General features: G+C 40.5%; 1 pseudogene; it reads left to right on the top strand.

Annotated features, from left to right (window-relative positions):
- LOC109200110 (piggyBac transposable element-derived protein 4-like) overlaps positions 1–3,044 on the top strand; it is a 188,799-nt pseudogene extending 185,755 nt beyond the window's left edge.
- The last annotated feature ends 12,748 nt before the right edge of the window (positions 3,045–15,792 follow it).

Raw genomic sequence — 15,792 nt, 5'->3', positions numbered from 1 at the left:
GGGCTAAATGCAAACACGCTTACACACACATAGATTATGGTTAGAATAGGTCGCTGGGTCAGAGAGCCCTGAACATGATATTCTAAACCAAATTTGCAGTACTGGAAGAACAATGAACAATAAAAATTAGATTGTGAAGATTAGGCAGGGAGGTGTTTTGGTTTTCTGTCTCTTACAGAGAAAGGAACGGACACCGGGCGACGGGTCTGACGAGTGTAAGGAGGCATCACCAGAGGAAAAGGGGGTGTGGAGAAACAAAGGAGCCTGGCAGGATGGAGACTTGTGGCGGGGGCCAGACGGGCGCCCCATGTTAACAGCCAAAATGGCGAAACAGAAGTCCACAGGTTACACGCCCTACGAGCTGCTAACTGGGAGACAGTTTCCGGCACCTTGGACGGTGGTCTCGGTGGAGCAGGAGACGAGGGGGAACAGGTCCCACGCAGACTACTGGAACGAGGTAAAAGCGCAAGTGTCCAGTTTCACCAAACGGGTGGCTTGCGAAAGGCCCAAGGGGGAAGGAGAGGTCCCGGACGCAAAGGCGGTGTGGCTGAAAGTCATTAAACACAAGTGGAAGGAACCCCGCTGGACGGGTCCATATGAAGTAACGGCCCGGACAGCTATAGCGGTCCAACTGAAAGGGAAAGGCGACACCTGGTATCACTGGTCGCAGTGCGCAGTGGCACACGAGAGCTTGGGGGGGGAAAATCCACCTCCACCCATCACAGGTGAAAATCAGAGGCAGAATAAATCCTCTCACCTGTGCAACGGGCCAACCGGTAGTCTACCCGAAAGGCCGAAGAAAGAAGGGCAGCCGAGGAGGAAATCGTTGCGCCTGCAGAAAAGGAGCGGGGCCAAAGTGAACATCTGAGAAAGAGGCTCTAGCAAAAGAGCTTTGAACTTTTATGATCTTTACTTTATCACTTTTATTGTCTTTACTTTTTCATTAGAACACAATGCCATCACAACGATCAGAAACCCGTGATGGGACACGAATTATCAAGATATTACTTAGTATCATATGTTTGATGTCGGTTATGCTATTAATCACAGTTGTATGTTTTTTGGTTTATTTGTTGCAGACCGGCCCACACAAACTGTCTGAGCACGGAGGTCATGCCAGTCCAGCACCATCCGAAACACCACTTAGTGAAATCAAACCGTGGGCGAGAACAAAATGCAAGGTCTCAGAGACGCCATGGAGGGGTTAGCGGAGCAGAACACGGCTCCAGATGGGTCAGTAACTCGAGCTCTGGAGGCCCTGAAGAGTCTGTCTACAACCATGCATGAACACTCGGGGATTGATAATCCGCTGGGGGGCTGGCTGACCTCGGTGTTCGGATGGTGGAAAGGGGTTGTGATCTCGGTCATGCTTTCCTTCTCTGTTCTGGTGGGTATTTTGGTCACATGTGGTTGTTGTCTCATTCCTTGTGCCAGAGGTTTGCTGGAAATTGTAATTATGAGGGCGGTGGACCCAGGAGTGATTACTCCGATGCCCATGATGCCGGTGATGGACACGGAAGTGGCTGTGTAGGTCGAGGGTGTGACACGGCGATAACTGTGGTGACCTCTGGATGTTATCCAGAGGTCAATAGAGGGAATGAGAAGGTGAGGCATTACCTGTTGAATTATTCCAAAATGGAATGAAGAGAATGGAAGGCCAATCTTTCGAGCAACAATGTCTTTGGAGACATTTCTCAAGATATCTCGTGTGATCAGATCTGACAACCGTGAAACCAGAGCTGGTCGACGTGAAAGAGACAAACTTGCTGCAATCAGAGATGTATGGGATAAATGGGTGGAAATTCTACCTTTGTTGTACAACCCTGGTCCCCACGTTACTGTTGATGAGCGCCTTGTCCCATTCAGGGGTCGCTGTCCTTTCCGACAGTATATGCCCAACAAGCCGGCCAAGTATGGCATCAAAATATGGGCAGCCTGTGATGCAAAATCTAGCTATGCATGGAATATGCAAGTATACACTGGAAAGCTACCTGGAGGAGCATCTGAGAAGAATCAGGGGATGCGTGTGGTGCTGCAGATGAGTGAAGGGCTGCAAGGGCATAACATCACCTGTGACAATTTCTTTACATCCTACTGGCTTGGAGAGGAACTTCAGAAGAGAAAGCTGACTATGTTGGGAACAATCAGAAGAAATAAGCCAGAACTTCCCAGTGAAATTTTGAAGATGCAGGGAAGATCTCTGCATTCCTCATTATTTGTTTTCACTGAGAAAGCAACAGTTGTTTCATACTGCCCAAAGAAAAACAAGAATGTTCTTGTCATGAGCACAATGCACACAGATGCATCTCTGAGCACAAGAGATGACAAAAAACCACAAAAAAAACCCCACCAGTCTGATCCTAGACTACAACTCCACCAAAGGAGGAGTAGACAATCTTGACAAAGTCACAGCGACATAGAGCTGCCAGTGCAAGACAGCTCGTTGGCCCTTGGTAATTTTCTACAATATTTTGGATGTGTCTGCTTACAATGGCTATGTCCTGTGGACTGAAATCAACCAACATTGGAAGAACTGGGAAAAAGTCTTGTCACTCCCAAGATCCAGATGCGAGTCAGACCAGCTTGATCCCCAGCAGCAGCAGCTGTCATTGAAAAAGTCAAGTGTGCACCATCCAACCAATCTGCAGTGGATTCAGTGGAACCAGGTATAAAGAAACGGAAAAGATGCCAGGTCTGTCCCTCACGAGAAGACATTAAAACAAGCACTGTTTGTGAGAAATGCAAAAAGTACATCTGCAGAAAGCACACAGTTACATTCTGTCCATCATGTGGACAAAATTGAAAATGTTGAACACTGAAAAACTGAAAAAATCGGGCAAGTTAAAAAGAAATGTGTTTGTAAAGAAGGGAAAACTTTTACTAAATTGTTCTTAAAAAGAGTTATGGTAATTCAAACTGTGTTGTATGTCTGTGTTCTAAATGTTTTTCTAATGGAAAATAAAGTTGCTATTGTTTTATTGCAGTTTTTTGACAATTCTGAGTGGATTTACACAGTGCGGGTCATTTTGACCCGCAACATAATCAATGTGATTTTTTTTTCAACATAATACAAGGGTTAATGTAAATATGTAGGAAAAATTGTGTATGTTTCTGTTCTGTGTCCTGTGTACTGTTTGTTTGTATATGTGTCCTTTTGGCTGCTGTTACAACCAAATTTCCCCTTGTGGGACAATTAAAGGATTATTCTATTCTATTCTATTCTATTCTATTCTATTCTATTCTATTCTTCCCTGTCTCTGTCAGTCCCTGCATCCTTAAATGTCTCCAGTTGTCCCGAGTTCTCTATGACTGTCTCCTTGGTGCATTTAAACCCCTGTTCCTTCCTGTCCTCGTCGTCTGTTGTCTTCGTCTCCATTATCAGTCATCATAATTTTACCATCTCTGTGCAAGTCTGCAAATTTCTTTATTAAATCATAAGATTCTTAAATTCATCAAGTCTCTCTGTGCCTGGGTCCTTGTCTCAAAACATGACATCAATGTTTTGTACATTTTAACACAATTTAATCCCACATCTGTGAAAGAAAAACAAAACACTTTTTTGAAAAGTCTGTAACAAAATCATCAAATCTGATAAAGTTTATTTAAATGCTGCAAAAGAAGAATGGATTGGAATAAAAAAAATACATATCCTAACCTTAATTACTGGGGGAGAATAATGAATGATGCTCATAGTGAGTAAAAAGTAAACTGAGTGCATTTTCTGGACAGAGATTCACTTTTAATGTTTATGTATAATATAATACAGATACATAAAAAATACTCCCAAAACAGAATAAGTTATTACGAATAAATTATTACAAAAATATTAATAAAAAAATATAAAAATGGAGGAAACTTTGCCTGTGGTACAGTGTATACAATGTATGTAAAAATCTTTACTGCAGATACTAATTTGACAAATTTACTAATACTAATTTTGTGTTGTAAGATTTTTGAGTTTCATGCTTTCATAGTGGTACTTACGAGAGCTTGACATTTTTATCAGGTGGTACACACTGTAAAAAGTTTGAGAAACACTGATAAGGTAAGTGTATGTGTGCTTTTGGAAAACATTTAAAGCTGCAGTACAGAATCTTTGAAACAAGCTAGCTTAAAATTTTTTTAGAATGTAAACAGAGCACTCTGCTTCTCTTTACAGCTCCTCACTCCACCAGGGCTCTGTTTGGCACTTTCTGATAGTGCGCAAATGTGGTGTACGTACCACGGCAGTCATACAGACAACTGGACGGTTCATAAGTTGGCCTACCTATTACTGGCTGAGGTTTTAGTAGAGTTGTGGCTGAACCACATAAAAATATATCATTAATTTTAATCTCCCCAATCAATGATAATGTTATGTTGGAATGTTGTTAAAGAGGGTCAAAAATGTTTCAACCCAGTTTGTTTTGCAGATTCTGTATAGCAGCTTTAATATAGGGAGAACACAACTTCCTGATTGTGTGAGTAAAATCAGGTTTTTTCTCTTTGTCAGTTTAACAGTTTCTGTTTTGCCTGTCACTATTCCCTGTCTGTTTTCTTACCTGGTTCTTCCTGACCTTGTACTTTCTCCTCACGTTCCCTCTTTCCTCTCTCCTTCTTTGGACTGACAATCATACACAAATAGATTGGATTCAATTAGATGAAAAAATTACATTAATATGAAAAAAATACTATTAAGATCACTAATGAAAAGTCCTCTCTCAGTGTACTTTCAACCAAAAGGCAAATAACCAAACCACATGAACATCTAATAAAAGATATAAATATTGAAACACTGATCCAACATTATCCTTTATTGACGGATCATTTGATCTTACACTTTTACCTGAATGTTGCACCTTTTTTTGAAAAAAACTTCCTTATATCCATTATGAACCTGGCTGTCTCTCTGTACACAAACACACACACACACACACACACACACACCACACAACAGGAGTTACAAGGTTAATGGGCATGCAGTCAGTTAGCTAGTTAGTATCCATTTACAAAAACAGGACAGTGGTAACAACAGAAGCTACGGACAATTTTAAGTTTTAGATTTTAAATAGGCTATATACATTTCAAAGGGAGCAACAGGACGGTCAAATGTCACTGATTTTACTACAGAGCAGGACGGATTGTAGGGTAGCAAACATCATCGGAAAACAAGTTTTCAACACTGCAGGTTACCTGGGTGTAATGTTTTTCAGCTAAAAAGAAACATGGTCTGACTCCTACCTAAGTATATAAAGAGTAACTGAAGGTTAAATGTAGCTAATATGTCCTGTTTTCAGCCAGTCACTTACACCTCCGCTCCGCTGCGTTTCAGAGTAGGGGAGAGGCAAGCTGGAACAAACCATTTTGGGAGGGGGGGTTATCTATACTTTTGTTGTTGAAATGTTACGTCTCAACCAAGTACTGTATGCTTTTTATATTTTTAGTAGTTGTTAAGGTTCAAAATATTGAGGGGAAATCCAAAAATAACCACAGATCCAGCCGGGTGCAAATTAGACGGCATTTTAATGAACACATGTGTGAGTTCAACAGACCAATCAGTATTGAACTGCTTTACAATAGTCGGACAACGGTTTTATAGGGTTAAGATAGTACAGCCCCCTTTTCTGTTGCCAGGCAGACTTAATACAGCATACGTCAACTCAAAACCACAATGACTTTTAACATAGTTTAAAACGAACATCGTCTTCGGCTCGGTGCTTCCCCTCAGCTCGTCTTCGCTGTCGCTTATCTCTGGGACATCTGGTGTACTTCTTGGAACAGACTAACACGTACGCACCCAAACTTTGCAGTTATAAACTCTTACCTATATAAATGAGTCTATCTAATATGTATGTGTATGTGTGTCAGCTTCTGCTGCCCTCTGTTTCACCCTTCACTTCATCGGCTAAACCTCGTAACCTTTCCACTAGACAGAAGGCCAGCATGTACTGAAACTATGTGTGTGTATGTGTGTATGTCTGCACATACACGCTGCACCTTAATTGACCTCAGCTTAAGCAACCAGGCTACCCAGATAGCAAGACGACATTGAATCTATGTTGATTTTTCATCCGAACCGTCGTATATGGTCGGGTTCAAATGCCAATGTTGTAACAACATTGAAATACTGTGGTAAACCGACGGTCTTACTATAGAGACGTTGTAACGATGTTGATTCACCGTTGTTTTTTTGTCATTGATATTTGATCTATTTATAGTCGACCAGGTGACAACAACGTCGAGAAAACGTCTATTTATAGTTGACGATCATTCAGCTCCGGTCACCATCAAAAACCATCGATTTGTAGTTGAGCATTAAATTGCATTGCAACTGATCGGGTATAAAGTACCAGAGAAAGTAGATTTATTGTTCATTTGTTATCAATGACTTGGTCTAGTTCACCAGCTTTAAAAAATCGTGTCTACGTGCAATTTATGTATAGTTGACCGGGAAATTAAAGCAGCGATCACTTGGACTATTCCGCAGCACCCCTCTCACATTGGTACATCCCCCCAGGTATTCATTGTCTTCTACAGTAGAGCGGGACATTTGATTTACTCTCAGCGGAATTGACCGGCATCAGTTCATGCACTGCACTGGCCTGCACCGCGATTAGTATAAGGTAAGAATGAATGATTTTTTTTTCCTACTCGTTATTTCCATGTTTGCATTTGAATAACAGTAAAAAACTCGTTAATGTACAACATTAACGAGTTTTTTTTACTGTTATTTACGTTGCTCCCACAAAATGTGGGAGCCCGAAATTGTGTCTACTTCTTACAATCCGGCAACAAATAAATTGCACTGCGAACAAAGTATATCAACAAAGAAAACATTTTTGTTTCATAATTTCTTCGTTATATTCCCTTACAAAGCTAGCTTTAACGCTTCGAGGTTTCCTTTGTTCTTGCCGTCGCCTCAGCGCTTGACCCAGACTTTCGCTCTGTAGTTGCTTAGTACTACAAAAATTCTAAATCTGTGATATATGATTGATAAACGTAAAGTTAACTGTATAAACGTGTTCAATGACTTTGTTACTTTTGATGATTGGAGAGCACTCGCTTCAATTCGCACACGAAAACTTTAGACTCAGTTTGAATGCTCACGCAGCATGCCCACGTGACTGTACGTTGCACGCGTACATGACTTTCCGTTTGTGCCTTGAATAATGAATAAGGGTACGTCCACACGTACCAGCGTATTTTTGAAACCGCTGATTTTTCTATGCGTTTGCACCTTTTGTCCACACGTAATGTATGTCTGGCCGTACATTGTGTTTGTATTTCCAGGCACATTTCACGAAGCAGAACGCAGTCTTCAGAGATATCCACGTGAACGCTGTGATACTGACCTTCAGTCCGAAGAAGAAACCCAGACCAGTCTTAAAAGAAAGCACAAGTAAAACCTTTTTATTCACAAACATATCTTTGATTGTTAAGAATTTATGATCTTGTCTTTTATACATATCTGTGGTGCTTGCATACTGCAATATCACCACATAATATAGTCCAAAAAGTGGAAGTTTGTAAACTTTTTAAAAATGCAAAGCAGTGTACACTTGTGCACTTCAAAAATTCATTGTATACTGTACCTCCTTGCACGTCTCTGTTTCCTGTGTGTGTTGTCAGAAATCAAACTAACTTTAGGAAACAATATGCCAAAAGCATATTTACAATTACTTAAGACCGTTTTTAATTTCTTTTCTTTAGACCAAATCCCCTGTACACATATACGGACTCAGAGGATGAGCAGCCTACAAAAAAACGGTTTCCCCAGGCCCCTCGAGTGAAAATACCAGGTAATAAAATACTGTCTAGTGTCTGTGTACATATCTGTGTCTGACACGAGGAAACTTTTTTGACAAGTTGTCTGTATTCTTAAATACTTAAAAAATTATCTTTTTCTAAACAGCCCTCATCACTCCGCAGTCTGCCCCCCAGCCCACTGATAGCAACCATCATAATGCCCCACCCAGCTTCCGGCACCTTTCACCACTCCGGCACAAACCGACACAGCTTTGCGATCTCGCCAGCATGCAGAGTCTGATGTCTTCCCTATAGATGGTATGCTTTTAAAAAAGCTTTAAAGCTGCATCACAATGTCATTGTACTCTTATCTAAAAAAAAACCCCAATTTATACTCCTGAATGTCATCTTGTTGTGATTTTTTTTTCCTGTAGATTCCAGAGACTCTGTGAGGCCACTATTACAAGGCAAGTTTGAAAATCTTGGAATTTCACAGTTTACATGGTATAACAACAAATATATGTGACAGGCAAAAACTAGTAAACACTTTTAGCAGTTACAAGAACTAACAAATGAATATCCAACAAAAGGGAATAGAAATACATTGTACTGCCAATACTTTGGTTTATTCTTTGTATGACTTGAAAATCAGGCTTTAGGGAAAACTAAATGACATGTTTCTATCATCAATTACATGAAGTAAACACACAAGCACTTGCATACACATTTAAGACATGAGACACGCTAATTCCATCTCATAAAATGTGTCTATAGGTGAGACGCTTTGCGTTGATTGGTGCTGCTGGACCACACTGGAGGTGCAAGTCTGCCGTGTAATGGTTTATGCCATTACAAAGGAGCTGGCCTCTGTACTCAACTGGGCAGGGGAAAAAAAACCAAGGACCAGACAAAGCAAAAAAGGGCATTTAAAGAGACAGCGCTGTGCAGATGCATATTTGGTAAGTTTTAACATTTATTGTAGTTTTATGAGCCTAAAGTGAACAATAAAGGGATCAATTGATATGCTGGGTGCGTTTCACATTTCCTATGTCTGTTTTTTGCTATATTACTTTGTCTTTTTTAATAACAAGACTTTCATGTCCGGTTAATCTGGAGATAGTCTTTGGTCTTCGGCTTGTTTTGTCCTCGGGTTGTACACTTTGTACAGCCCGAGGACCCCATGTTTTCTTTTCTTTTTTTAAAGGATACACGGCACACCATGCTAAGACATATCACATTTTCAGCTTATAGCTCTTTGGGAATCAAATGCGGCAGTTTGCTGATTTCCGCCTGGTGACTTTCATGTTTATCAGCCTAGGAGTTTACATACTTTCTCCCTGCTGAAGACAATTAACAAGAGCTTATTCATGTGCTCTAATTCCCTTTTTTTTGTCTTTGTTTTTTTGTGTGTGTCTATTTTTGTCCTAGATGGCCTGGCGCAGCAGGTAGGGGCGAACTCTATGTCTGAGTTGGTCTTTGCTCAAGCAGTCCAGAAATGGCTCAGATATGCTCCAGATCGTACGGGTGGCGCACAGGACGCACATCATCCATCCCCATCCCGGAGTAAATAATAAAAAGTGACGTGAAACATAGAAATGTAAATAGGAAACTTTGTCTTTTAATAAAGTATTTTGCAAATGATACATGTCTGTTGACCTTTTTTGTTTTTTTGTTTTTTTTTTTCAATAAAAAGCAACTGTGCGAAAGAGGTGGAAAATCAATACCATAGCTCAACAGTGTTTCAATATCAGAATCTGACATTGTTTCAATGTCAACAGTGTTAGAAAATATAACGTCGAATCAATGTCAGGTTTCAACATTGATTCAACATCAAAACCTGACGTTGTTTCAACGTTAAAAATGGGTGCAAGAGTGATGTTGGGTCAACGTCACACTTCAACGTTGCTTCAATGACGTCGCCTGATATTGACTCAACATTGTTTCAATGTTTCCTTGCTATCTGGGTAAGGCCATCCTGTGTGTAATGATCTTAACTTCTATGTAAAATGTATAAAACAAATGTTTCAATCTAATACAACTACTTAAAGCTTAAATCAAAGATAAATGCATAATAAAACACCCTGCTCTTAACTTGCACTTAGACTCTGGTTTCAGTTTCACTTCTGCAATCCTGCAACTTCAAAAGCCTATAACTTCCTGTCTCATTTTGGAGTTACTCTACGTGGGGCCTTTTCTTTCACCATGCAGTCTGCATACAAACATTTAAGATTATAAATTCAACTCAACAGCTTAAAGTGGTTATAACTGCTTCTGTAATAAAGACTAATATAATACCAATATATTTGAACATCTGAATGCATCTGAATGCAACATCACTATTAATAATGAAATGTTAATGATGATTATAGAAATAGCAGCAAATAATAGCAGTAAAATATTTCTCCTCTTGACATAGTGTGTCACAAAAACAGCAAATATTGTCAAAAAACTAAGAAATCTTTGGGGGTGCTTTGATTCATTTTGGGGGTGCTGAAGCACCCCCAAAAATGGGCTAAAATCGCCCCTGACTTCCAGGCTGGACTACTGTAATTGTTTATTATCAGGATGTCCTAAAAACTCGCTGAAAAGTCTTCAGCTAATCCAAAATGCTGCAGCAAGAGTGCTGACAGGGACTAGAAAGAGAGAGCATATTTCTCCTGTTTTGGCTTCCCTTCATTGGCTTCCTGTTAAATCCAGAATTGAATTCAAAATCCTGCTCCTCACATACAAGGTCTTAAATAATCAGGCCCCATCTTATCTTAATGACCTTGTAGTACCATATCACCCTATTAGAGCACTTCGCTCTCGCTCTGCAGGCCTACTTGCTGTCCCTAGAGTATTTAAAAGTAGAATGGGAGGGAGAGCCTTCAGTTTTCAGGCCCCTCTTCTGTGGAACCAGCTTCCAGTTTGGATTCGGGAGACAGACACTATCTCTACTTTCAAGATTAGGCTTCAAACTTTCCTTTTTGCTAAAGCATATAGTTAGGGCTGGACCAGGTGACCCTGATTATGCTGCAATAGACGTAGGCTGCCGGGGATTCCCATGATGCATCGAGTTTTTCCTTTCCAGTCACCTTTCTCACTCACTATGTGTTAATAGAATAGAATAGTTTAGAATAGAATAGAATAGAATAGAATTCAACTTTATTGTCATTGCACATGTCACAGGTACAGGGCAACGAAATGCAGTTTGCATCCATCCAGAAGTGCTTTAGCCATGATATAGATATATTACAATATATATTAGCAATAATATAGATATGTAAGTAAATTACAGAAATGGGTCTATTATGGTATGTTATAATGTACACGGTATGAAGTATGTTATGAATATTCTATAAATATAAGTATGTACAGGCTGTAGTGAGTACAAGCTATGTACAGGCTATGAACAGGATATAAATATGAAAAAAAACTATACAGAATATGAAATAAAAAACTATACAGAAATATGAGATATACAGTTATACAGAAATGTGAACTATGCAAGTTATAAACAGTTGTCGGATTAAAAATTATTGTATGTACAGAATGATTATTTACACAGAACTATACAGTAGTGCAGTTAAGATAAGTGAGATATGTGGATAATTTCTACAGAGGCTATATAAAGTGCTAGTGGTTGTGAGTGGTGGTTCAGTCCATGTTATTATTGTGTGTTTGAGGGTACGGTTGTCCATTGTGTGTGTGTGTAGGTGCTTGTGGGTGTGTGTATGTTCAGTCCATGAGTTTAACGTGGGTCAGATGTCAGGAGGCAGAGTTCAGGAGTCTGACAGCTGTAGGAAAGAAGCTGTTCCGGTATCTGGTGGTCTTAGTCCGGAGGCTCCTGTAGCGCCTCCCAGAGGGCAGGAGGGTGAAGAGTCTATGTGATGGGTGACTGGGGTCTTTGATGATTTTCCCAGCCCTTTTCAGACACCGCTTCCTGTAGATGTCCTTTATGGCAGGAAGTGGTGCTCCGGCGATGCGCTGGGCAATCGACCTCTCTGCATCGAATCATATCTGTTATTAATCTCTGTCTCTCTTCCACAGCATGTCTTTATCCTGTTTTCCTTCTCTCACCCCAACCGGTCGCAGCAGATGGCTGCCCCTCCCTGAGCCTGGTTCTGCCGGAGGTTTCTTCCTGTTAAAAGGGATTTTTTCCTTCCCACTGTCGCCAAAGTGCTTGCCCATAGGGGGTCATATGATTGTTGGGTTTTTCTCTGTATGTATTATTGTGCAATCTACTGTACAATATAAAGCGCCTTGAGGTGACTTCTGTTGTGATTTGGCGCTATATATATATCTATATATATATATATATATATATATATATATATATATATATATATATATATATATAAATAAAATTGAATTGAATTGAATTGAATTGAGGGTTCCCGATGGCTAGGGTCAAATGCATCGCATGGCAGAATGCTGTAAAAGGACCAGACTTCAGTCAGGAGAGCATCTGAGATAATCCATCCACAATACGAGGTTAGTCATTAATATACTGCAACAACATGGGAACAGAGCAGCTGCGAGAGAATTCAACATTAATCAGTCAATGGTACGGAAGTGGAAGTATAATTATTTTGTAATAATAATTAGAATAATAATTATTCTTATTATAACTATAACCATTATTATTAATATTAATATGCAATGATGACAACATACAAAAGTTTCTTCAGTTTAATATACATTGCTCGTGTGCCACAAGAGTATTAATGAAGTACAGTACAAGGGCAACCAGCCCATCTGCAACAGAGTGCACTCAGACATCTGGTGACTTCTTTGAAAGTCCCAAATTAAAGCAGAAAATCATCTAACATGATGGGTTTCGATGTGAAGCAGAGTGAAGCGGTTTAGAATATCAACACAGACAAATGTATATGCATCAACACACACACATACTTTTGTAAATTAGTACCCAAAGCAAGCACACACATGCAAATGAGGAAACCAAAGTATCCAGACAAAGCACACAAGCATACACACAAACACATGCTAATTAATAGAAAACAAACAGTTACTCAGGCGGTCTGTAGGGACTAGATTATACTGTGTCTCTCCTTGCTGAACAAATTGCTCTCTAAATTCAATCAAACACACCAAGCTCTTATGTGAGTCTACGGGAGGCTATAATCAGCATGGCAGGGACTGTGAAGATGAAAAATGGACAAAACAAAAAATAAAGAAATAAAGAAATGAATAAAAATAATACAACACACATAAGAAAAGAAAAGAAGCAGTGCCTTTAAACTACTCAGTGGAATTCTTTATTTTGGCACAGAGTTAGCAGTCTTCAGGAACAATGTGTTGATTAAGTGCAGTTGATATCTGCCTTTGGAAAGCTTCAGGCTTCAAGCTCCCACAAAGTACAGCAGGCAGCATGGAAGCTGCTCTTCTGATTTTTGCAAGTGATGGCTGCAGCTTCCCTAACACTTCTCTCACTAATTCAACCTCTTTTCCTCATTTAGTCAACTTCATTTGCTTTTAGAGTAATACAACTGTGAGCAACTACTGGGAAATTAATTTGGGTTTACTGGAAACATTGCTATTGATAAAGACAAGTGAGTCCATTCTGATCCCAACACAAATCTTGGAGGGCCTTCAGTCAGCTGTTTTGTTTTGCTGATTTGTAAGCAGAACACCTAACTTCAGAAATCAGATTGTTGTTTCCAAGATGAAACAAGGTAGAAATATATTTCTACCTTGTTTCATTAAAAGCAAATATATTTGCTTTTAATGGCCGTCTGAAGACTGAAATGTCTGAAAACTTGGTTATGCCGGCCACATAGCCAAGTGGCCGGCATAGTATACAGAGACATCTATGCCGAGTATGGCCTGGATGTCTGAGGTCAAAATGGGAGACCACCCCTAGGGTGGTCGAGAATGACCGAGATAAGATCCTGTGGGACTTCCATATACAGACAGACAAAATGGTGGTGGGTAACCAACCAGCAATGTTGGGACTAACGCGTTATTAAGTAACGTGTTACAGTAAATACGTTATTATTGTGGTAACGAGCACGGTAACTAGTTATTATGCCAAAATCAGGAACGCGTTAGTCGTTACTGGGATTTAGATAGGCTCGTTATTCGTTACTTCGTTGCACACCATGCTAAGACTTATCACTTTTTCCACTCATAGCTCTTTGGGAATCAAATGCGGCAGTTTGCAGATTTACGCCTGGTGACTTTCATGTTTATCAGCCTAGGAGTTTACATACTTTCTCCCCGCTGAAGACAACATAACAAGAGCTTATTCATGTGCTCTAATTCACTTTTGTGTGTGTGTGTGTGTGTGTGTGTGTATTTTTGTCCTAGATGGCCTGACGCAGCAGTTAGGGGCGAACTCTATGTCCGAGTTTGTCTTTGCACAAGCAGTCCAGAAATGGCTCCGATACGCCCCAGATTGTATGGGTGGCGCAGGATGCACATCATCCATCGTGGAGTAAAAATTACAAACTTATGTGAAACATAGAAATGTAAATAGGAAAATGTCTTTTAATAAAGTATTTAGCAAATGAAACATGTCTATTGACCGTTTTTTGTTTAGTTTTTTTTCTCTGTTACATCACATGCAATGCTTTCTTATTTTAGGATATTACATTGTGAGACATTCCTCAAATTGGACACCCTTTATAAACAAAAATAAGTACAATTATGTGTTTAGGTGGTTTAAGTATTGATGGAAAAATGCAGTAGTTTAGTATTGGTTAAAATACCTATAAAGAAAGGTAGATTTCTAGTCATGATTTAACTGTTGTTTTAATAAAAAGCAACTGTGCGAAAGAGGTGGAAAATCAACACCATAGCTCAACAGTGTTTCAATATCAGAATCTGACATTGTTTCAATGTCAACAGTATTAGAAAATATAACGTCGAATCAATGTCAGGTTTCAACATTGATTCAATATCAAAACCTGACGTTGTTTCAATATTAAAAAAGGGTGCAAGAGTGACGTTAGGTCAACGTCACACCTCAACGTTGATTCAATGACATCGCCTGATATTGACTAAACATTGTCTCAATGTTTCCTTGCTATCTGGGATACCCACACTAAATCTGCCATTAAAGAGCTGAACGATCATCCACTGGCCTCGTTATTTTCTGGAGGGTCATAGTGGCACTTGACCTGTGCACACCCCGCGATCACCACCATAGAACTGAACCTCATATCAGAAATCATCATAACAAAATTGGTCCTCCGAGCCGGATCAGGTGATTACAGAGGGAAGATGGATTATGACCCCCAGAGAGCAGGTGCACGTCCACGGAGGGCTGTGCGACCACCAGGATGGATGAATCAGTATGAAGGCTACACACTGCCACCCACTGCTACATTGGAACAGCAGTAGACTAGAGAGGGATACGCCAAGATGACGCCCCTCACCCAGACTCCTGGTTCTATTGGAGCTGCAGGACAGACCCCAGTGTCATCCAGCATCCCACAGGAGTTCATGAACATTGTGCAGCAACTGCAGGAGGACAACAGGCAACTTCAGCTGATGGTAGGAGACATGAGGAGGCAGATGGATCATAATGTCACCACGTTGGAATCCACCCGCTTACATTCTTCCCAGCAACCAGGGGGCTACATTTCAGCTGATGACACTTGGGTCTCCACACCTCTAACTACACAGCCTTTTCCCCTGAGACCAGAGCAGCACAATATATCCTACACACAGGATGCAGCTGAAGAATGGCCAGTACCACCACCTCCAGTTTTTCTCCCGAGAGATCATCCTGATCTACCGGAGGTACAGTCTGTTCCACCTCCACCGCTACCAGCCATTGCACAAGAGCTTAGCCAACGCTTACAAGAGCTACAGTTACAGCAACCCTCAGCCACTGAAGCTCCTGACTTTCAGCCTCGTGCACCACAGTCCACCCCCTTATCTCAATCACTAGCTGGACCTAGTTTCAACGCGAACATGCTCCCCCCAGAACAAGTTTTGGCTCCCACTACAGCCATAGCTGTAAAGGAGAAGACCTACAGAGGACCATCGCCCTCCATCCCAGAGTTCACAAAGGGTGATCCCAGGCAGTTCGCTAGATTAAGGCTTGCCCTAGACAATATT

The sequence above is a fragment of the Oreochromis niloticus genome, linkage group LG11 (assembly GCF_001858045.2).
Source record: "Oreochromis niloticus isolate F11D_XX linkage group LG11, O_niloticus_UMD_NMBU, whole genome shotgun sequence".
In the NCBI taxonomy this organism is placed as follows: Eukaryota; Metazoa; Chordata; class Actinopteri; order Cichliformes; family Cichlidae; genus Oreochromis; species Oreochromis niloticus.
The sequence above is the reverse complement of the archived record's forward strand: the minus strand, read 5'-3'. Positions and strand labels throughout refer to the sequence as shown.